This window comes from Siniperca chuatsi, linkage group LG8 (genome assembly GCF_020085105.1).
Source record: "Siniperca chuatsi isolate FFG_IHB_CAS linkage group LG8, ASM2008510v1, whole genome shotgun sequence".
In the NCBI taxonomy this organism is placed as follows: Eukaryota; Metazoa; Chordata; class Actinopteri; order Centrarchiformes; family Sinipercidae; genus Siniperca; species Siniperca chuatsi.
In genome coordinates this window covers 1,748,136-1,770,676 of record NC_058049.1, presented here as the reverse complement: position 1 = coordinate 1,770,676, position 22,541 = coordinate 1,748,136, and the positions used below count along the sequence as shown (strand labels likewise).

Below are 22,541 nucleotides of genomic sequence, written 5' to 3'. Positions count from 1 at the left end.
ATATTGCCTAGGGAAGGAAGCATATAAAAAAAAAAGGTAAATAGAATTGGTCCAAGCACAGAACCTTGACCTGGGTCTTTGGTGGAGGCATCGTGGGTGGATATTAAATGTGTGCATGGGGATGTTCACAGATACCCTGTAGTGCCGGTGGAAATTTGATATCAAAAGGAAAAAACAGTGTTAAGGCCGCGGTTAGCTTCCGCCTGACGCACCCACTGATTTTGGACACTAGGTTGAGACTATTCAACCGGAGACAGTTGCTGAGAGCTCTCTGATTGGCTGTCCAGCTGAGTGAATCAGCGAAAATCAGCAACCTGATTTTGTTCATGCTAATGGTTTGGCTAAATTCAAAAATGTCCTCCTAGCTCACAGTTCATATCTTGAAGCTCTCCTACTCACCATAAGGGGATTTGCAGATACTGCTGAGCTCTGTAATCAACTAGGGAATATACAGTATCTAGACACTGCCTTTTCCTGAAGCAGGTGTATCCAAAGAGGGACAGGCAGTCAAACGTCCAGCAGTGCTCGCTCTGCTTTCGGCTGCTTTGGTCTTTTATCATTTTTGCAACCCCTGGGCTCAGATGTGAGCAGTTTGCATTTTTTCTTGTTTTGATGTGTTTCAGGTTTTTCAGCTCGTCTCAGCCTGCAGGTGAAGTGTCAGGGCCGTTCTCTCTTTTTACGGCGCCATCAGCATTACATGAGGTGTGTTTGTTAAGCGTGGGATTTTTCAGCCTTGTGTTTCTGTTTCACCTCCAGCCTGAACCGCCGCTCACAAATTATTCATGTGGTGTCACGTCAAGGAGCTGCTGCAGCAGCCGCCTGCAGGGACAGCCACAGTGTGTGTGTGAGTGTGAGAGAGTATCATGTATATTATGCAAGCTGGGGTATGAGACTGGGGTGCAAGCTGGGGTGTGAGACTGTGTGTTATGCCAGCATGTGTGTGTGTTGTAATTCCCACTCCAAATCAAAGTCCCTGACAGCTGCCTTAATGCTGGCTGCCTCTCAGGTGATGAAGGGCCCGCTGCTCGTCGCCACGGATACCTCCATCACTGCCAACCCCAACCCCTCCTCCCCCTCCCTGTTGACGGTGAATCAATCACTCTGTCCGCTCGCCACTCTGTATCCCTGACACTGGCATGTATAATTAAAGTTTATTCCCTCGGACCTCCCAGCTCAGCTCCTTCCTGCTACAGCCCGCCACCACTGCAGAAGAAAAAGATAAATATGAAATGGGCATTCATATTTTAGAAATCAAGAGTGAAAGTAAGGAAACCAATGGCATTGTGGTCGGGAATCCTATAAGTCAGTGATGGGAGGAGAATTGATCCCTTGCGTAGATTACTTAATTCAAATAAGGGTGCAGCGGTATTAAAGATTAATCTTTAATTTTTCATCATTCAACTTTTCACATCTAGAAAGACAACAAGAGTACCCTTAAAGTGTGCCAGGTTTACATTGGAAGCAAAAACAGACAGCCCAAAAGGTAAAAAGAAAATAACCAAAGTAACAATTTTTACCCAACCAAGAGGTTATGTTTTCTTTCCTGTTGTAGTTAGATATCTCAAAAATGTTAAAAATTTCAATTACGTTTGGTGGAAACTTCAGCCTTGAGCAAAAAAATATTTGTTTTTGGTGCTAATACAGAATTCCTTTGAGGATTACATTTGATAGAGGTTTTGAACACTTTTGCTCTTTTGTCATGAACTGCTGCTCTTTATTTAAAAAATCTAGCAAATGCCTGGTTCTCTGCCCTTCCTTCCAGACATGGGCATCTTAAATGGTTTCTACTATACAAATGGCAGGGATTTGTCTCTGGAACAGAAACTGTCACAGTTGAGAGTTTCTGGCAATATGTACAGGTCATTTAAATGAAATAAGGACCTAAATAGAAGAGATGTGGTTAATAGGCAGGACATTAGAACCAGACCGAGCAGCAGGTGGGGCATCAGTATCAGGTGCCAGAACAGAGTAACAGGAAAACTACATCAAAGTCAAGAAAAGCAGGGCTGAGAACTGACCTCTATATATAAACGCACTGGAGCTGATTGAGAATGAGGAGCAGCTGGACAGCCAGGTGACAATTGATTAAGTCAGGTGATCTGTAGAGGAGGGGAAATCAGGGCCTTGTTCTTCAAATGTGGCTTAATAACTAATTCTGGCTAACATGCTGTTATCAGGCTACAGCCTTAAAACTGATTAACCTGCTGGTTTAGTAAAACACAAGATGTTGCCAAGATTTTCACTAAAATCTGAATCATGCAATTTTAACAAACAATTATAAGTTGAATGTTCCAGAAAAAACATGTAAGTAGACTTTGAGTTGGGATTTCTATCTTCAAGAATGACCTTTTCATGTATTGTCAACTTTTAAGTCAACACTGACGAGAAGTTCTCACAAAAAAATCACTTTCCATGACAACTGAGCAAACTCCATCCATTGATGAAGACTATGTGATATGGCTGAAAGCACGTTAGTTGGCCTTGACAAGGGATTGTTTAGTCAAACTACTTCTTTCAAGGTCAAGAATGAGCTTTTCATGCTTAAAACAAAAATTAGTAGCTTTTTGGCATCAACCAATCATGCAAAACACAATTTGTCTTGTTTCACAAATATTTTCCTCTTTAAATCAAACCTTTAAAGGCCTTTACAAAACATACATTATAAACATATATAAAATAAATAACATGGTTGTAATATTGTATGTTTGCAATATTTTTTTAAATACTGTTATCTCAAGAAAAGTATCTTGTTATTTCGAGAAAACAAAAGGCAGATTTCTTGAGAAAATGAGATAATTTATCACAAGAAAACGACTGTTGTTTCCTCAAGATCACGGGATAATTATGGAGAACTCTAAAATGAGTGTCTGGTTTATTTGATCACACATTATTTCAGCATTCAAGATCACTGTCATGACTGTTGGGGAGGATTCATAACTGAACGGTAACTTAAGGCGTAAATGTGTAGTTTTGTTTGCTGCAGTTACGTCATTAGAGCAGACAATCTCGTTTTATATAGCAGCCAAAGATGAGAGGTTGACCAACTCCCATCTCTCTGCTTCAGGCTTAAATAAAGCCTATTAGAATGGCAGAGGTAAAGACATTATTAAGGCCGTCTGGTTTGCCATGAAACTGGCAAGCTCGTCCCACTGTACATAGAGCCCCCCACAGCATCTCCACCTAGCCTACAAACACCTGTTGACTGCGACCCTGGACTTTTATCTACAAATTTATGGCGTAGCTAATTTAGCAGGATGTCATGTGTACTTAAATGAAAATGGATCACACCCACACCGGCTGAAGAGATGAAAGATTTCCTAGCAGCTTTCAGCTGCTAAAGATTGATGATGTAAGTTATGACACCAAAATATTTCAGCACGTTAACTTCTGCCAACATGTTAGCTAGCTGGCTAGCGATTAGCAATGAAACAGGAGGCTTTGGAAATTTTGAGTTTGACGATTAGTTGTTTTTTGTCAAAGCTTTCTTTCTCCCTACTTGTTGCCATTACAGCACGGACCTGTACGCGGGCTGCAGAGGAGTAGATTGTAGCCTAACAGGCAAAAACGAGTCGAACTGACTGACTGACAGCAACATTAGTTTGCTAACGTGTTTTCGACACAGTGTATATTGGACAAGTTCTGGTTTGGTAACAGCAGTCTTGTCCTTTCAACAGCGCAGCCTCCTCTTAAATAATCTCTACAAACAGATTTGTGCATATGAATGCAGGAACTGTATGCAAGGGACAAACTTTTGGTTTCGGAAGCATTCTGGTTTCCGTTTGTAGTCCGAGTAGTGTTGATCACATCTGAGCGAGCCTTAGTTGCATGCAGGAAAACAGTCAGTGTGGAAAGCAAAAGAGGCGGAACACTCTAGCTGAAATGCAATCTTGGAACCCATCGGCCCATCGATTTAGCTTTTCATCAATCTCGGAACCCTCAAACTTTTTATTAGCTTTTTTAAAATGTATCTGCATTCAAATCATCATCAGACGATAGCCAATGGGTTCCGAGATTGCTAATCGGACTGTAAACAATGACCGGTGCATGGAAGAGGGAGTCTTGGCCTGGATATCCCTACACCGAAAGCTGAAACATTGGCCATTGTCCCCAGAGGCTAAATCGTCATCAGACGATAGCCAATGGGTTCCGAGATTGCCTCTTGAATGCCACAGCTGTCAGGCTGCCGTTCACTCTCAGGGCAGCCAGCCTCTCTTTATTTATTTTTTTGTGTTTCATATTTGTGTGGTTTCAGTGTTCACTAAGAAACACTGACGCCACCATTCTGTTTAAATTCATAAGAGTGGACCATGATATACACCACTGCTCTGTGGGGTGGGTTTGGGAGTTTCAAAGCAAACCACATGAACTTTTGCCATTTGTTGTAAGAATGTTTCCCCTAGTGATTTGATAGGAGGGTATTTACATTATGGCTTTTGATTGTTCTGAAGATTGTTCAGTTCAGATTGATAAGGCACAGTGAATTTCAGTGAGAGAAAAGAGTTGTTACCAGAATGTACATCTGAGAGTTAATTTAAGCTATTCATTTCCTGGCAATAAGGAGAGGACTGAGATTTATTAAATGAGCTCAAAGATCCCTGCAATGTCCATATTCTTTTCATGCACTTGTTCCTGACTGCTGGCGCATTTTGGTCAGTATGAAAATGAATATTAACTAGCACGTTGCATGTCATTCCTCCATGCATTGTCCACTATGTTGAACCAATGCTACATCTATGATAGTGCACTCATATCAGTTATTGCAAAAGTGTGAGTATTTATTCCCCTTGTGGCGATCAATATGTTGATGGAAGTTAGGCATAACCTTCTTGTGGTTAGCCTGATTGAAGTCTCCAGCAACAGTGAGCACAGCTTCAGGATAACTGTGAGCAGTTCAAGTCTTTCAAAGATCAGAACAGGGCAGCCTCTGTACTCGCCTGTGGTGGGATGGAGGCCGCTGTAATAGTGACCATGTAAATTTCCTTGGTAGAAAGTGCGGTTGCATTTGATTGACAACTCCAGATCAGGTAAGCAGGAACGGGATAGCATTTTAATATTCCCACTGCCACACCAATCCTTATTCACCATAAAGCACACGCCTCCTCCTTTTTTCTTGCCAGAGTCCTCTGTTCTGTCATATTGCTATACAGAAAAAGATATGATATGGAGGTATGGAGATTGCATCTTTGCCAAAAACTGGAGGGATCTATCCTAAAATTAAATGGAGGATACAGAGCAAATAAAAAATAAGTTAATAAATCACCTAAGACAGAAGATGAAACCTCCATCCACCGCCACAGCAACCAGCAACAGCCACACTAGGCTAGGACTTGGAAATAAGAATGCTCAAAAGAAGACAAAGAAAAACTGAACTTGGCTGGATGAACTAAGACTGTTTGTACAAACAAGGAAGAAGGCCTACAGGAGGTGCAACAAGAGAGACAATTGTAATGAAAAATGAGATGGTACCCAGCATTCTTGAAAAAGGGAAAACACTTTTTTTTCCTCACACAGGAAATCAAAGAAAGGCAAATTAGTTCATGCTTTGTCTCATGGGTTCTGAGGAGCCCCTTGAGTCCAATGTCACAATTGGAAGTTTGTACGAGCAAACTAATCACAAGATCCTTAGAATATACCTTTGTACAAAGTCAAAGGATTGTAGTCAGAATCAGAATCAGAAATACTTTATTGATCCCCGTAGGGAAACCCTTTGTTACAGTAGCTCGCCTTTACGTCAGTGCACACAGGAGAAAACGATATTATACACTATAAACAGGTCAGAAATAAATTAAGTAACATGTTGGTATAAGTATAAGATAAACTAAGTGTCGAGTACCAAGTGGGTTTACTGGTAGATGGTGAAGTACAGTATAAATACAATGTCACTAATTATGTAATAAATAATAGTAAAAGCGGAGGTGCATGTACTGTCGAGAGTAATTGAGGTATATCCGTAACAATAAATAAGAAAAACTAACAAGGGAAAACTAATATTGCACTTGAGGAGTAAACAGAATATTGCACAATTATTATTAATTATGGCGGAGATGTAATGCTCAATGACCAGTTTAGTGACCTAGGGTCAAACAGACTAATCCTTAGAGGAGGAGTTAAATAGTTTGATGGCCACAGGCAGGAATGACTTCCTGTGGCGCTCTGTGGTGCTCTTTGGTGGGATGAGTCTTCCGCTGAAGGTGCTCCTTTGTTTAGCCAGCACGTCATGGAGCGGGTGGGAGACACTGTCCAAGATGGCGTGTAGTTTGGCCAGCATCCTCCTCTCTGACACCACCGCCAGAGAGTCCAGCTCCACCCCACAATGTTACTGGCCTTACGGATCAGTTTGCTCAGTCTGTTTGCGTCCCGCTACCTTTAACCTGCTGCCCCAGCATGCAACAGCATACAGGATAGCACTGGCCACCACAGACTCATAGAACATCTTCAGCATTGTCCGGCAGATGTTGAAGGACCTCAGCCTCCTCAGGAAATAGAGGCGGCTCTGGCCCTTCCTGTAAACAGCCTGAGTGTTCTTGGTCCAGTCCAGTTTGTTATCTAAGTATACTCCCAGGTACTTGTAGTCCTCCACAATGTCCACACTGACCCCCTGGATGGAAACCGGGGTCACTGGTGCCTTGGCCCTCCGTAGATCCACAATCAGCTCCTTTGACTTTGTCGCATTGAGCTGCAGATGGTTCTGCTCGCACCATGAAACAAAGTTACCCACCACAGCCCTGTACTCCGTCTCATCACCACCGCTGATACATCCCACCACAGCAGAGTCATCAGAAAACTTCTGAAGGTGGCAGGACTCTGTGTGGTGGCTGAAGTCCGTGGTGTAGATGGTGAAGAGGAAGGGAGAGAGGACAGTCCCCTGAGGGGCCCCAGTGTTGCTGACCACGCTGTCTGACACACAGTGCTGCAGCCGCACGTGCTGTGGTCTGCCAGTCAGGTAGTCCACAATCCAGGACACAAGGGGGGCGTCCACCTGCATCGCTGCCAGCTTCTCTCCCAGCAGGGCAGGCCGGATGGTGTTGAAAGCACTGGAGAAGTCAAAAAACATGATCCTCACCGTGCTTGCCGGCCTGTCCAGGTGGGTGTGGATGCGGTTAAGCAGGTAGATGATGGCGTCCTCAACTCCCAGCCGGGGCTGGTAGGCAAACTGAAGGGGGTCCAGGAGGGGTCTGACGATGGGCCGCAGCTGTTCCAGCACTAGTCTCTCCAGGGTCTTCATTATGTGGGAGGTCAGTGCCACCGGTCTGTAGTCCTTGGAGCCACTGGGACGTGGCGTCTTCGGCACAGGAACGAGGCAAGATGTCTTCCACAGAATGGGGACCCTTTGAAGACTCAGGCTCAGGTTGAAGACGTGTTGAAGGACTCCACAAAGCTGGGGGGCACAGGCTTTTAGCACCCGGGGCTAACGCCATCGGGGCCTGCAGCCTTGTTCGAGTGGAGCCTCATCAGCTGTCCTCTCACCTGGTCAGCAGTCAGGCACACAGCAGAAGTTACAGGTGGGGAGGGGGAGTCGTCGGTCTGGAGAGGGCCGTTAGCCTGATGGGGAGGGGAGCAGAGTACTCAGAGGAGATTGAGGGCCGACAGCAGCTGAGTTAGAGGGGGATGAGCAGGAGCCGGTGTGTCGAATCTGTTAAAGAACAGATTCAGTTCGTTGGCCCTGTCTAAGCTGCCTTCAACTCCTCTGCTGCCAGTCGGTCTGAAGCCAGTGATGGTCTTCATGCCGCTCCAGACCTCCCTCATATTGTTCTGCTGGAGTTTCCGCTCCAGCTTCCTCCTGTACTTTCTCTTTGGCCTCCTGATTTTCACCTTCAGGTCGGCCTGGATTGCCCTCACCTCCTCCCTATTACCATCAGTAAAGGCCCTCCTCTTGGCATTTAGAATGTCCTTGATGTCTTTTGTTACCCACGGTTTGTTATTTGGGTAACAATGGACCGTCTTGGTTGGGACATTGCAGTCCACACAGAAGTTAATGTAGCCAGTGATGCACTCAGTGAGCCCGTCAATGTCCTCTCCATGAGGCTCACAGAGTGCATCCCAGTTTGTCACTTCGAAACATTCCTGTAGCGTCTCGTAGGCCTCCCCTGACCATCTCCTCACTGTCCTTGTGGTCGCAGGCTGCCTTTTAACTAGAGGCACATAGCAGGGTTTAAGGTGAACCAGGTTGTGGTCTGACCTACCCAGAGGGGGGAGGGGAGAAGAGCTGTATGCATCCTTAACGTTGGCATACAGCAGGTCCAGTGTCCTCTCCTCCCTAGTAGGACAGCTCACATACTGGGTGAAATTAGTCAGTGTTGTTGAAACACTGACATGGTTGAAGTCACCCGAGATTAAAATGAGTGCACTCGGGTGTTGAGTCTGTAGATGTGCTATGGCGGTGTGAATGGCGTTGCACGCCGATGCCGGGTTAGCAGAGGGGGGGATGTAAACAGCCACAACAATGGCATGTGAAAATTCACGTGGCAGATAATATGGCCGAGTCCCACAGCTAACAGTTCAATGTCCGGGCTACAGATACTCTGCTTGATGGTAATGTGACCAGGGTTACACCATCTGTTGTTAACTAGAACAGCAAGCCCACCGCCTTTCCGCTTACGCTCCCGTGTGATCCCTGTCGGCCCGAACAGTCTGAAAGCCGTCGATGGAAACGTTATGGTCCGGGATATCCTGGTGTAGCCATGTCTCAGAGAAGCACATCAAGCTACACTCACGGAACTCCGTCTGACTCGGGCTAACGCCGTTAGCTCGTCCATTTTATTCGCCAGCGATCTCTCACGTTGCCCATGACGAGAGAAGGCAGACACGGCTTAAATCTCTTATTCTTAAGTCTCTTTTGTCTGCACCCTCTCTCTTCCCTCGCGCCGCCGTTCCACCTCTGCATCCTCGGTGTGTTCTCCTCCAGATCTCCGTGGGGACATCAGTTGTCCTGGGCGCCATGCTGCCCGGCTTCAGCGCGATCAGCTGTTCCCTGGTGTAAACAATGTGGCCAAACAGCTGATCTGCAGCGGTGCCCTGACCGAGTAGCAGAAGAAGAAATTCCACGGCGAAAAAAAGTACAAAAACACTTTCTACCCTCATTTTCGCAAAGAGCGTAGTTTAAATTACACTTACACACAAGTTACTCAAGTTTGGAAGAAAAAAGTAAAGTTAAAAGTTGGAAAAAGTAAGACGACGAGACGGAGCTACAGCAACAGGCAGCATGCGGGCTGGCGCATGCGCACTTTTGATTCTTGATTGTAGTGATTCTGAGCCTAGTGATGCAACAGATAAGCCACTTTCACCTGACACATTCAACACACCTATGTCAGCTATACATGCATCCTCATCCAGCCCACATTGATCCAGTTCATCACTGGTCTCCTCCAGTCCTGTCAAAAGACCTCTGTCCAGCACTAGGTCTTTCACTTGTAGCAGTCTCCCGACTACCAACCATCAACACTCCATGCTACTCCTGCTTCTCAAACATCAGGCCAGCCTCAATCAATACATCTGCCCTTTGATGATGAAGTTGTTTTAATTGGATATGACACAATGAGATGATCTGGCTGACACACCGATATACTCACCTCTACAAGTCAATGCTGATCAGCTGACAACGGTTGTGGTGACTACAGTGAATCCAGATTCACCCCAGCCAGTGACCAGTAACAGCCAACTATCAAGCGGGGCAAACAGTCTTTGAAAATCAGAGGCAGCAGTGGCAGCTGAGATCGAAGGACATGTTCCCATTGTGGATTCTGACCGGGCTTCCACCAACGAGGACTGTCATCCTCTCGGAGGAAGTGTTGCAGCATGTTAACATGAACGTTTTCAATTCCAAAATCCGATCTGAGTATCTTTGGACACCCCCCAAGTTCAGTGACTGCACTTACGAAGTAGGCTGCGATGACTTTGGGGATATTATTTGAAGAGTTTGCTTGCATCTATGCACCCTGGGACACTATATGATCTTCTCCGAAGTATTGTGCCTCTCCGTTGCTGTACGTCCTGATATGACTGAGCCTCGTAAAACAAGTCTCGTGAGACATGAGACACACTCATTTTAGAACACGCCATGCAAAATGATTTCTCCGGCTTGTCTCGTCTCTCCCTGTGTGTGTGTGTAGCCTACCTCACTCACTCGCGGGCCGCTAAACCAGTGCCGTAAAGCTTTGCCGGTTAAAATAGAAACGCTCTGTCAATATCTAATGAAAATTAACAAATCGCCTACTGGGGTACAAGGCTAAATTCTGTTTCTCTTCGAAACGATACTCAGCCTGGATTCTGTGTCTTAAAACAACATTTAACACTTGTGTGCTTACTTTACTTTTTATTTTACTCAAATTACGACATTGAAGAAGTCAATGTGGTATTGATATTAACAGTTTGGTATCATATTGGCAACTGACAAATTCTGAATAATATCCAGCAGTGGTGTGTATTTGTGTGTTTGTGTATCTGTGTGTGTTTAGGTGTACTAAAGAGAAATTGGCTCAGAAAATCATTCACTGAACCTCAGACCTCATCTTCATTTACACACAAACACACGCACACCTACACACACACACTCCATCCAAAATGAAAGAACAAAGAGTGATTTCCTCATTAAGAACGTTCTTAATGCATGAAGAGATAATTTATGCATAAAAATTAACAAATTATTCATTCTGGCAGACGTTATGTTCAGATATATTTTATTATTCTTATTACAGCTCGTCGCAGCACCACTTTATCGCTGCAGCATTATGTTTGCACAGCTGATTAAAAGAGTTTTGATCACCTCTGAAAATTACAGTTTTAGCAGGTAGCGACGGTAATTAGTGAGCGCTGCCGACGTTCCTTACCAGTCAGTAGCTCCAATAACACATCTTTTTTTAATTATTAATAGTATTAGTTTTTAAATTCAGACTTGGGGTGCACTTTCCACTCTTGGTTCTGCTTATTTTATTGCTCTGTTTTGTGTCTTTTTCACCTTTTTAACCTTGATCCAAAGGTTTCCTAAAAGTTAAGTTTATGATCATTATTATCATTATTTTACTCAGACAGAGGCTGTGTCCACAATCTGAAGGAAGTAGAATTTCTACAAACAAGTGAACCAAGAGTCTTACTTTTACATTAAGTTACTGTTAGTCCAATTTAAAAAATACTATGACCCTTAATATTAACATTCATAACTTTTACGACAGATAGCAATTACAGTATATGGAAGAGAGTAAATTAGAGTTTATTGAAAGGAGTAAATGTTATCTGAGGTAAAATATCCTTTATAATCATTATGACTGCAGATGGTGATTGGGTTTCTATACCTTGATGGTATACCCCTCCCTCAAAACAGCAACTACAACCACAACTGCTTAGCAGGCCTGTCAACCTTTGGATTTCTCCACATGCCAAAACCTTTCAAAAACCAAAACAATAAGAGGAAAATTGTAAAGAAATTGAACCGTGTGTTGGTCTGCTCGAAAGTGAGGAATGCTCACGTGTCCACAAATCGCTGGCCATGTAGTGTATCTCTTCTCATTTGTTTTTTACACATTTCTTTCCAGCCTGTACTTTGTTTTACTCTCCTTTTTTACATTAGGTGGACTACAGTGTCTCCTGGCAGCAACAGTCGATTGCAATTCTGCTGCTCTGAAACTCTGAAAAAGTTTAACTGTGTTTAATTCGAAAGCAGACAGTGTTCATTTATCTCGACTTCCTTCACAGTTTCCTGTTTCTCTTTTAAACGTCCACATGAACGTCAGAAACGTCTAAGGCCAAAAACATGTATCTTTGTTTTAACAATGTTTTTTGCATCTCTGCTCCTCTCGTGTGTCTCAGACACTGTCTCAGACACTGAAGGGTACGAAGCAGGGCTATGAGGCAGAAAAGTGTTAGTTTTCAGAACGTGAAGCCTTTGAGAGTTCAGACGGAGAGCGCCGCGTCAGGTGCAGAGCCTTTGATGGATATTTAACACAGAGAGGCTGAGCTGGGTTAATCCTGCCTTTTGTTCAGCCTGCAGAGACGACGAGTTCAGAGCTGACAAGTCAGCCGATAGCGTTAGCCGAGAGGAAACTTCAAAGGTCGAGGACTCGGACGCTTCCTGATCTGCCCGCAGTGATGATAAGACTTCCACAAAGGCTCTGAAACAGCGGTGAGGACAATGACCTGTAGTGACCCAGCACCAACAAACAGTCGATCCAGAACAAATGCTGAATAGTAGATATTTTACTTTACAGAAGCTGAGAACCTGAAATCGTGTGACTCAGTATTGCCTTCGTAACAAAAACCAATTCCTGTTTCAGTTTCATTTACACATTCCTCACAAGATGTCTGCCAAACAGACAAATCAGAAAACCATCAAACACAGTAAGTAGAGGAGGTGGACAAAACATGGCAGAATTTATTGTGGAGAAGGGTTCATTGGATTTAACTACAATATTGCTGGAACTCAATCGATTAGTTGATCAACAGAAAATTAATTAACAACTAGTATCATCTAAGTTTTAAAGTAATTTATCTGGTTCCAGATTTTAAATGTGAGGATCTGCTGCTTTTCTAATTTGCAAATTTTACCTCTTCAGGTTTTTGACTTTGTTCAGACAAAAAGAAACATTAAGACGACACAGAAGGCTCTGACATATTATAATGGGCAGTTTCTTTCTGTTTTTAGACATTTTATAATGTATAATGAAATTGTAAAATTGTATTCATGAAAACATGAATCATGTCATGAGTCAAGTGGCTTTCTGAAACTCATCTCAACTTCTAATGAGCCACTTCTTGACTGTTGAATGCTGGAAGTGTAATGAGTCTAATTTCAACCAGCTGCGTTAGTCCTCGTTAGTGAGAGTTTGTGCACACATTTCTGAACCTGGAACAGATCACAAAATCCATAAGATGGTGGAAAAACAGATGGACAATGGAAGGAGAAACAAGATGTTCTCCAAAACAAAAGATCTGAAACTATGTGACACGGACACTATGTGACTGGTGTTCGGCAGAGTGACGGCCTGTGGAAAGAATCTGTTCTTGTGTCTGGTTGTTTTGTCGTACAGAGCTCTGTAGCGCCTACCAGAGGGGAGAAGATGGAACAGGTTGTGTCCAGGGTGCGATGGATCTGCAGTGATGTTTCCCACCCGTTTCCTGACTCTGGACATGTATAAGTCACCGATGATCGTTTCCGCAGACCTGACTGTCCGTTGTAGTCTGTTCCTGTCCTGTTTGGTGGCCGATCCAAACCAGACAGTGACGGATGTGCAGAGGACAGACTGGATGATTGCAGAGTAGAACTGGATCACAGCTCCTGAGGCAGGCTGAACTTCCTGAGCTGGAACAGGAAGTACATCCTCTGCTGGGCCTTTTTGATGGTGGTGTCGATGTTGGACGCCCACTTTAGGTTCTGGGAGATTGTGGATCCCAGAAACCTAAAGGCTTCCACAGCAGACACAGTGTTGTTGGATATGGTGATGACATATACTGTATATATGTTCAGTGTTAACTCTTTGTCTGAAATGCTAATGTGAAACTTCATCCTGGCTGCATTTAATTTCCCCCAAATCCATTTTTCTCATGTAAGAGTTGCATATGAAGAAATGTCTTTAGAGAGAAGGGTGGATCATGACTTGGAGGGAAGGAGTTTCCTGTTTGTAAATCAATGAGGTGCAGCAGTGAAACTGTATTTCATCACACACGATAAAACTCATCATTATCACCATTTCATTGAAATTATTGAGTGTGTGTCTCCTGTCAATAAATTATTGTTTGTTCTCCACTGACAGACTACATTAATCTGAAATATAATCTCACATTTAAGAGGTTTAATTAAGCCTGAGTTTAGTCCAGGAGTAACTCTAATCTTTCCGCAGGAAACAGTTAATTCAAGATTAAGCTAAATTTAGGATGATTCTAACCGTGTCTTCACAGGGCATCTTTAGTCCGGAACCAGGCTTCATCCCTCTGCAGTAAAGCAACCCATTGGGGTTCAAAGAGGTCTGGGTGCATGTTTGCTTGATTGACAGGTGTCCCAGCCTATCACACTCAGTCAGGGTGGTTGCAACGTCATTGTTCATCCCACCTCATCCTTCACCCTTTTCTGGCTAAAACAAAGATGGCAGCGTTATACTGACACCAACCTTTCAAGCTTTTTTGATTAATTGATTGAAGGTCTAGTCCTGGTTTAAATATTTTCCATACCTGGGAAATTTTCCTGAAAATGTTGTACTTTATTCAGCAGAAATTCAAACCTCAGTTGAGTCGTGTCAGATTGGAGTCAGATTACAGACAGACTGCTTTGGTTGGTATTTCCTTCGTTTTGCACTTTCTTCATTATATCTGAGTGTTTCTGTGTCACTGAGCTGCTGGTGGAGGCCGTAATTCTGCCTCGTTCTCCCTCCGCCTGTCCGTCAACTGCATCCACACACACACACACACACACACACACAGTATTGCCCCGGTCATGATTTTTGCAAATGAAGCTTGGCTGTAAATCACGGCGGCTCGGCCTGAATCAGCAGCTCTTTCCTAAATGCTGATTCCCACACGCTGCATGTTCTGACAGAGCGCTCTGCACAGTTAGGGCAGACTGTGAGTAAAGGCAGCTGTACATAAATACAGACTGGGCAACTTATACCCAAGCTATATATGAACTAAGAGCTGTGTCTCTATGGCAACAGTGATGGTCGTTGAGCCCACAAACTTTCTCCCACATTATCCCCTAAAAGAGAAGAAACGCATCACCACATATTTTAAACCCCGTTTCTGTTTTTTTTTTAGCATTTATTTCTTTGCGTCCTCATGATTTACACTCATATCCTGTGTCCCTGTTAGGAAATGATGAAATATGTACGCTGATGTACATCAAACTTCACAGTGTAGTAGTTTTTTTCCATCCAAGACCTTCCTTTAAGCTTTCCTTCAACACTGTCTACAATGAGTTTCAATGTTAATGTTAACATTTTAACGTTGGTCTGAAATCTTCCATACGTGTGAAACTGGGTTGAGATCTGGAGACTAGGGTTGGGTACAGAACTCGATACTTTTAAGGGTACCGACCGAATCACATCGGTACTACCGAGTACTGATTCACGTTAAATGAATCGTTCCCTAATTTCAGTACCTGAGAGCACATCTGGGTGAGAGAGTACAGAGAGAAAGAGAGAGAGCGAGACAGCGTCACCCCTGCTGCTTGTTCACGTCATAGGGACACGTGAGTGTGTGTGGCTTCACAAGAGAGCGCGAGCGGCAGAGAGTGACGGTGAAGGCAGCGGTGCAGAGGAAAAGGTGAGCAGTGAAGCTGTCAGTCTGGCAGTAAATGCACAGTGGAGGTTACAGTCTGTCAGTGAAGGCTGCAGCTTCTCAAGACCAAAGTGAAGCTCCTGTGTGTTGTTTCCTAACTGCTGGAATAGCGTCGCTGTGACGATCAGCTCCGCCTACGTTGAGGGCGTACTTTCCACCATCTAAATCACACACTGGGGCAGCATCATGCCGGCGCTGTTTGGTTCACTTTACAAAAGCAAAGCAGGCGTAATGACGGCTCTTCTTTACGGCAGTATTGCAGGGCTGTTGAGTCAGGGCAATGGCGAGCTGAAAGCGGTCGCAAGTGTGATTACACTTTTCAAAACTCGAGGCAGAAAACATTCACTGCATGAGCTGGCCAGGGCAACACGTCTAACCAGAGGAAACACCTGGTCAAACATAAAATATATCTAAAAGCTGGACAGGGTACCGTGTTTGATAGCCTGAAAGTCCCCCGCAGCAGCCGCAGCTAACGTTAGCACGCCTGCTGCCAGCAGGGAGAAGTTAACTTACAGTGAGGTCAAATGTTCTAAATAAAAAACTTGAGAAGTTTGGACATATTTTTTATAACTGAAATTACATTTTTGAGAGAGAGTAAAGTACCAGAAAAAGGTACCGTTGGGTACCGGTACTGGTATCAGTCCAAAGGTGAATGGTACCCAACCCTGCTGGTGACTGTAAAGGCTATAGCATTTCATTCACATCATTTTCATCCTCACCACACTATTCATTGAGCCCTGGTGCACGGAAGCATCTGCATTTGATATGTTTCTCCAATGTTTTATTCAGCTTTTTCCTTTAATGTGTCCCCCGTCTGAACGTTCATGTAAGTGTTGTATCCTGTTAGACTACAGTGTGTATTGTCACTGTTTAGTGTCATTGGTCCACCACCAGACTGAAATACTATGATATGGATCGCCATGAAATGTTGTTCAGACATTCATGGTCCCCAGTCGATGTGTCGTAATGACTCCGGTGGTCCCCTGACTTTTCCTCAAGCGAAACAAGCAGGTTGACATTTGTGGTTTTAATTAATCAAACGTTTTTGTACAGCACCTTTCATACAGGTTAGTGCCATTCAAAGTGCTTTTCAGATGACTGAGAAGCTGATAATAAGAAAATACAAATTGTAAATAGTAGATAGCAGATAACAATGTAATATTAAAACCAATAAAATAGATAAAAACAGATTTAAAAAAACAGGAAAATAGATCTAAGATAATAACAAATAATGTAGATAAGAGGGAGATGAGTTAAATAATTGTAAGTAAATGTCATCTAGTGCCATCATCAGGTCAACATTTTCATTTGTTTATGACCAAATACTTGTACTTTGTGTTTAGTGCTAATAAGCAAATGACAATAGCATTGTCATTGTGGCCCATAGCAGCAGGTTACGTTGTGAGACCTGCTACGTCTCACCATACCTGCTGATTAACGTGATCGTGCTTCTTGATTGGCTGTCTCACCTCGCAGGCTGAAGCGTCTGCTGAGGCCGGTGTGTTGTTTCCCTGCAGATCTGCAGCCGAGGAGGAGGAAGAGCGGTACAAGTTTCTCTTCTGGGAAGCTCTTGTCTGTTAATTAGCGGTGAGCAGATGGAAGAAAGTCCACATCTCGCAGGGGATCAATTCTACCCAAGAAGCAGCAACAGCAGCGGCGGCGGCGGCAGCAGCAACCTCAGTTTATTTATTTCTTAGCTCAGCAGCGGCGGGGCAATGTCACCTCCCAAACGTGTGAGGAAGAAGAGGAGGAGAACCCGGGAGAGTTTGGAAGAGAAGTCTTAGACACACACAAGATGTGAGGAGCGCCTCGTTTTCAGAGATTTCCTCAGAGACCGTGAAAGGAGCGGCGTTCAGCTGGCGGTTGAGTGTTGAGTTTAGTTACTTATCATTACTTTGTTTACAGCCATCTGTTTACACACACATCCTCCTCATCTTATCTGCTTGTGTCTCTCTGCGCTCTATACGCCGCGAGCCGTAACCCGCCAGCCTCCTGCCAAAACTGAAGCCTCGGCGACAGCTGCGGCAGCGGCGGCGGCTGCTGATTTCCTTTCCGGCAGCAGATAAAGCAAAATTTGCAGCAAACAAAATGTGACTTTGTGGAGGCTTTTGTGGAGGCATCTGCAGAATCACCATCCCATTCAGGCGTTATTTTCACTCCATTTAGCAATTTACCCACACAGTAACTGCAGAGGTGTCGAGAGCAGGATGAATATTCAGCTGGTTCAGGGGTGTCATTTTAAACGGGGACACCCTGAAGTTTGAAAATCAAGTTTTTGTTTCCCATATGTTTTAAGAATAAGGTTGGTAATATTCTAAAGTTTTCTTATTGTCATCAAATTCAGCAGACTCGCACCAACAGTGAATTGAACCTGCTAACAAGTATCGTGTGAGTATCACAGCCGGATGGATCTTCTTCGTCTGAGCCATAGAGCTCCACATCAGTGAGCCGCACTGTTGTTCCTTCATCACCATGAACACACACACTGTAGTTTATTCTGACTCAGCCCCACACACACCGTCCTGCTGCCCCAAACACTCACTACAGCACCACATGTGGATTCATCCGCCGCTGAAAATAGTCCCCAACAGTTGTTTGATAAAACCTACAGTGAGCAGCTGTTTTACGACATTTCTAAACCTTTTTAAATATGAATTTTTATATTTGTGAGGTGTTTTATTAAAGATGTATGTCTTCAGTAGGAACCAATGGGCTTGGAGCTGAGAGCCGCAGACAGGGTGGGGAAGAGGATTCATTGACAATAACAAATGTATAGAATAATACCAGACTGATCCTTTGAAGTTGCCATTTGTGTGGATTTAAAAAAAAAAGGTTACACTTCATTTGGATAGTCTGCCTATATAGTTTATAGAGTATTTCTAACATTTCAGCAGCTTATCAGTTGAGATTCAACAATTCAAGTGTTTCACAAATAAAACCATTCTCTAGGTTTGGTTAGGATTAGGCACACAAAACGTCTTGGTTAGGGTATGTTCATGAATTGTCACATATACTCTACTGATAATCTGTTCACATCTACAGACAAAGCAAAACGGTTGAAAACAGTTGAAATGTTACAAATACTCTATAAACTATGTAGGCGGACTATCCAAAATAAAGTGTAACCAAAATATTATTTTATATAACAGTGTCCTTTTTACAATACAGCTGAAGAATCCAGATGGCATGAAAAAAAAATCTACATGGACTAGTCTCAGATTTATCTAAGGCTTGTCCGTTTCCATTGTTGCAATGCAGTCAAAAGAAAGATTGAGGAATAGCAAAGAGCCAAGTTGGAGTTCTGCCTTCCATGCTGATGTTTCTCTCAGGAGTCTCCTCAGCAGCAGCAACAGCATGAGGGAGTTTCCAGGAATTCAATAATACTGGGATGGGATTCACTGAAAACATTGCAAATATAGAAAAATGAAAATGTGTAAAGTGTTACTATATCCAGAAAATAATCAACAAACATTACAAATATGAGCTTTACACTTGGTTTCACAAGTGCTGTCTCACTCGTCAAAAACATTCTGTCCTACCTAGTCACACCATTTGACACATGACACCCAAAGCGCACACTTGTACACCGTACAGGCACGCGTGCTTCAACACAGCGTTCAGTCAGTGCGTGGACGGATGGGCAGCAGAAAGACAGAACAAGAGAAAAGATGGAGCTGAGAGGGAGCGCATCAAAAGGAGAAAAGCCCTGCAGGAAGGTGTAGCTAAATGCTGCAAAATAACAGATATGTTCACGGGCAAGGGACATGGTTAGTGTTAAAAAACAAGCATGCTAGCAGGGCCGCCCTCAGCACATCGTTCCATCACAACTTCCCTCCCCGAGTCTATTCTACGTATTAAAAAACTAATAAATGTCATCAACAGACTTGTATACCCTTCTCTGTCAGGTGGAAGTCTCTCCAGTCACTCAGCGCTGCCAGAGCTGCATGATGATCAACACGTCCAGTCAGAGCTGTTGGAAACGCCAGGTGCAAAACGATTATATAGAAATATTTAGTGAAGTAAGTATGGAAGTTTAACTGACTAACTCTTGAAACTGAAGACACTTGGCTGTGTTTAACTATTTTGGGTGTTTTTGAAGCAGAGCTCGTGTGTAGTAATACAGCTAAAAGATATTTTACTGACATAAACAGTAAAAAGAAAAAATATTTACATACAAAGCGTTTACAGTATACGTGTGGAGATTGGCCTCGGCTGACGTTAGAATTATTATCCCAGTCCTGGGTTGTAATCACTGCCGGGTTTCAGCTCAGGTTCAGGTCAGAACGGACCAGTTTGTTGTGTAAAGGCCTGGGCCGGGTTTGTGTTTGTTGTTGTTGTTGTTGTTGTTGTTGTGGTTTTCAAATGTAAATTTAAAGAAACGTTCTCTCTTTGTGTGTCATGTGTACATATGACCAGGAGGGAAGATTTGAAGAAACAGACTGTAGTGAGTGCATTGCACTGGTCAGTCAGTAATGGATGACATGAAGCAACATACGGGGTCTCGGGCCAACTTTGTGTCACTGTAACAGTTGGGTTCTGTCTGGTCAGGTGCACGGGTACAGGCATGGTTTCAGTTTCAGTTTTAGGCCCATGCAGAACTGCACAGCTCCACATTCAACACAGACAAAGGATGTGCTGTGACAGATCTGACTTAATCAGAATCAGAAATACTTTGATCCCCGAGGGGAGACTCTTTTGTTACAGCAGCTCGCTGTCACGTCAGTGCAAGTAATAAATATTAAGTAATAAATATTTAGCATATTGAGCAGTCATTGAAATCCAGCTTTAAATTTACTAATGTCAGCTTTTCTAGAACCAAATACTGAAGTTTTACTACTAATGACGCTCAGCTTCCATTTCTCACAACAACGACACGAACCAGCACTTGATCGTATCTTCTTTGTACACAGGTACCGAATATTCATGTCTATGACTGTGTCGTTAAAATTAACAGGCTAACAACCATTCTGTAGTACTGAAGATATTTAAAAACTGTACTATACTGCATCCCTAACAGCCGACTCTGTTACTTCTGAGACCTCTTACATGAATAAATCAAAGTTCCTGCCATGGCTTGAGGGTCTATGTTCTGTTAATTCCTGTTTTATTTTGGTAAGAGTTTTTCCCTCGTGTGTCTTGTAGTTTTACTTCCTGCTTCTGATTGTTTTGTTCTGCCCTGATCAGTTTCACCCGTGTCTCGTTGTCTTCCCTAGCTGAGCGTATTTCAGCCTGCGTGTTTCGTTTGTTCCTGTGTGACAGTGCGTATAAAGTAAAGATTTGTGAGAGGTCGAGTTCTGTTAGTCTGACTGTTGCTGAAGGAGGCTGTTGATGAAGTTTACTGCACGAGGAGAGTTTGTTTATGCACGAACACAACGTGTGTGTGTTATATAAGGCAGGATAACTTCTCACTGATGAGCCTGCTGAGTTGATTAGATTTGATTAAAAAACGTGTAGTGATTATAACACAGAAGAGGAAGGAGGAAAAAAACTGTGGTACAGAAAAGGAAAATGTCAACAAGCGGCAGATTGTCAGATGATTGGCAACGAGAGAGAGAACAAAGAGAACATGACATCCACCACCTGCAAAGAGGAGGAAAAGGAGTATTACACAGATTTTATACAAACCCCCCAGGTTAACCAAACTTACAACTCTGAGCACAGATTTGTTGTATGTTTCCATGGCAATGCTCACCAAACAGGTGGAAGTACAGGTGATTTGCTTCGCAGCAGCATCCATCACCTAAGACAGTTTGTCCGGAGTGTAGATACACTAGATGGCCAAAAGAATGTGGTCACCTGAACATCCCACCCGAATTCAGTTTCAGGCTTTCCAGCAGATGGAAGGTGGGGGTGAGGTCAGGACTCTGCAGGCCCGTCACATTCTTCCAAACCAAACTGGGAAAACTATTTCTTTGTGGAGATGACTTTGTGCACGGGGGCGTTGTCATGTTGAATCAGGAAAGGGACAAACACAAACTGTTATGCTGTATGCTGGAGCATTAAGATTTCTCTTCGTTGGAACTAAGGAATCTTGACTGAACCATGAAAAACAAACTCAAATCATTAATCCTTCTCCACCAAACTTGGCACTCTGACTGAGACCACTACCCATCTAAATGCAGTGTTGTCAGTCTGTAATGGTAGCTTACAGACTTGTTGGAGTGTCAGGATCAAATGTGCTTTATGGTCAATTGTGTGACTTTGCATGCTTCAAATCTGAGCATGTGTATAGGTGGTGGGCAGTGTGTGTGCCTGTGCCTGGCTGTATGTTGGCCGGTTTGTTGAAACTCAGTGATGTTGTTTTTTTGCACTAAATATTTTCTTTGTTATTGATTTTACTTGGTTGGTAGTAGTTAGGGTTATCTGTTCTGAATGGCTACATTTAATATAGCGCTTTTATTCACATGCAGGGTGCTGGCCAACCACCGGGAGCAATGTGGGTTTCAATGTCTTGACCAAGGACACTCAACATGTGGACACGGAGGAGGTGGATCAAACCGCCAACACTGTGATCAGTGGACAACCCACTCCACCCACTGTACTGCTGTAAAGCTGGAAAGTCGATGTATCGAATACTGCATCTCCTACTGTGTGGAAAACAAAACAGCAGGACCAGAACAAACAGTACAAGCTCAACAAAGTGAGGACGACTGACATTCAAGACATTTGGGCTTAATATCCAAACATTCTGTCCAAATAATGGTTTTTACAAACAGGGAGGGAGGTGAAGACATGTTTGAAGTTGGCTTCATGAGTTCTGGACCTGATGGTGTTACAACAGGAGAGAAACAGTGTTATTAAGGAGCCGAATTATTAACTGAAAGTGAATCATTCAAGAACAGAGGAGCTGCAGTGATGACACCGTGTGCAGAGGCAAGGAAGCATGGTGGTCGCTCACATTCGATTTACGACCTCATTGTTGGCTGTTGACGCGCAGCCCACGCCTTCTTCAATTAGTAACCACTCAGCTGGAAAAAGAGGGGGAGTGGGGGGAGGAAGAGATAGAGAGAAGGTAAAAGGACGAGGATGGGAGCATGTCGGAGGGGGGGTCTTCAGCAGCAAGCGAGCCGAAGGTCCCCAGGGCCGTCCTTGCGTCCCTTGCCATATGTTTTCACTTAGTCAATCATGTCAACACTTGTGAAACAATCTGCCGGTGCGCGCCCGCCTTGACACTTTGCATCCGCCATCAGCGCTGTCTCATAAACAAGATTTAATTTCCCCTTTCATCTATTCAAATTGGCGCCGAGGAAAGAAGGGTCATTAAATTGTTTCTAGTTTGTTTT

The 22,541-nt window shown here is 43.6% G+C and overlaps 1 long non-coding RNA gene across 1 annotated transcript; it reads left to right on the top strand.

Moving 5' to 3' along the window:
* Positions 1 to 2,204: 2,204 nt before the first annotated feature.
* Positions 2,205 to 22,127, top strand: LOC122880145. Its single transcript, XR_006378836.1, has 4 exons — positions 2,205 to 2,304; positions 16,735 to 17,132; positions 19,164 to 19,277; positions 21,669 to 22,127. It is a non-coding gene; the product is annotated as an uncharacterized LOC122880145 (long non-coding RNA).
* The last annotated feature ends 414 nt before the right edge of the window (positions 22,128 to 22,541 follow it).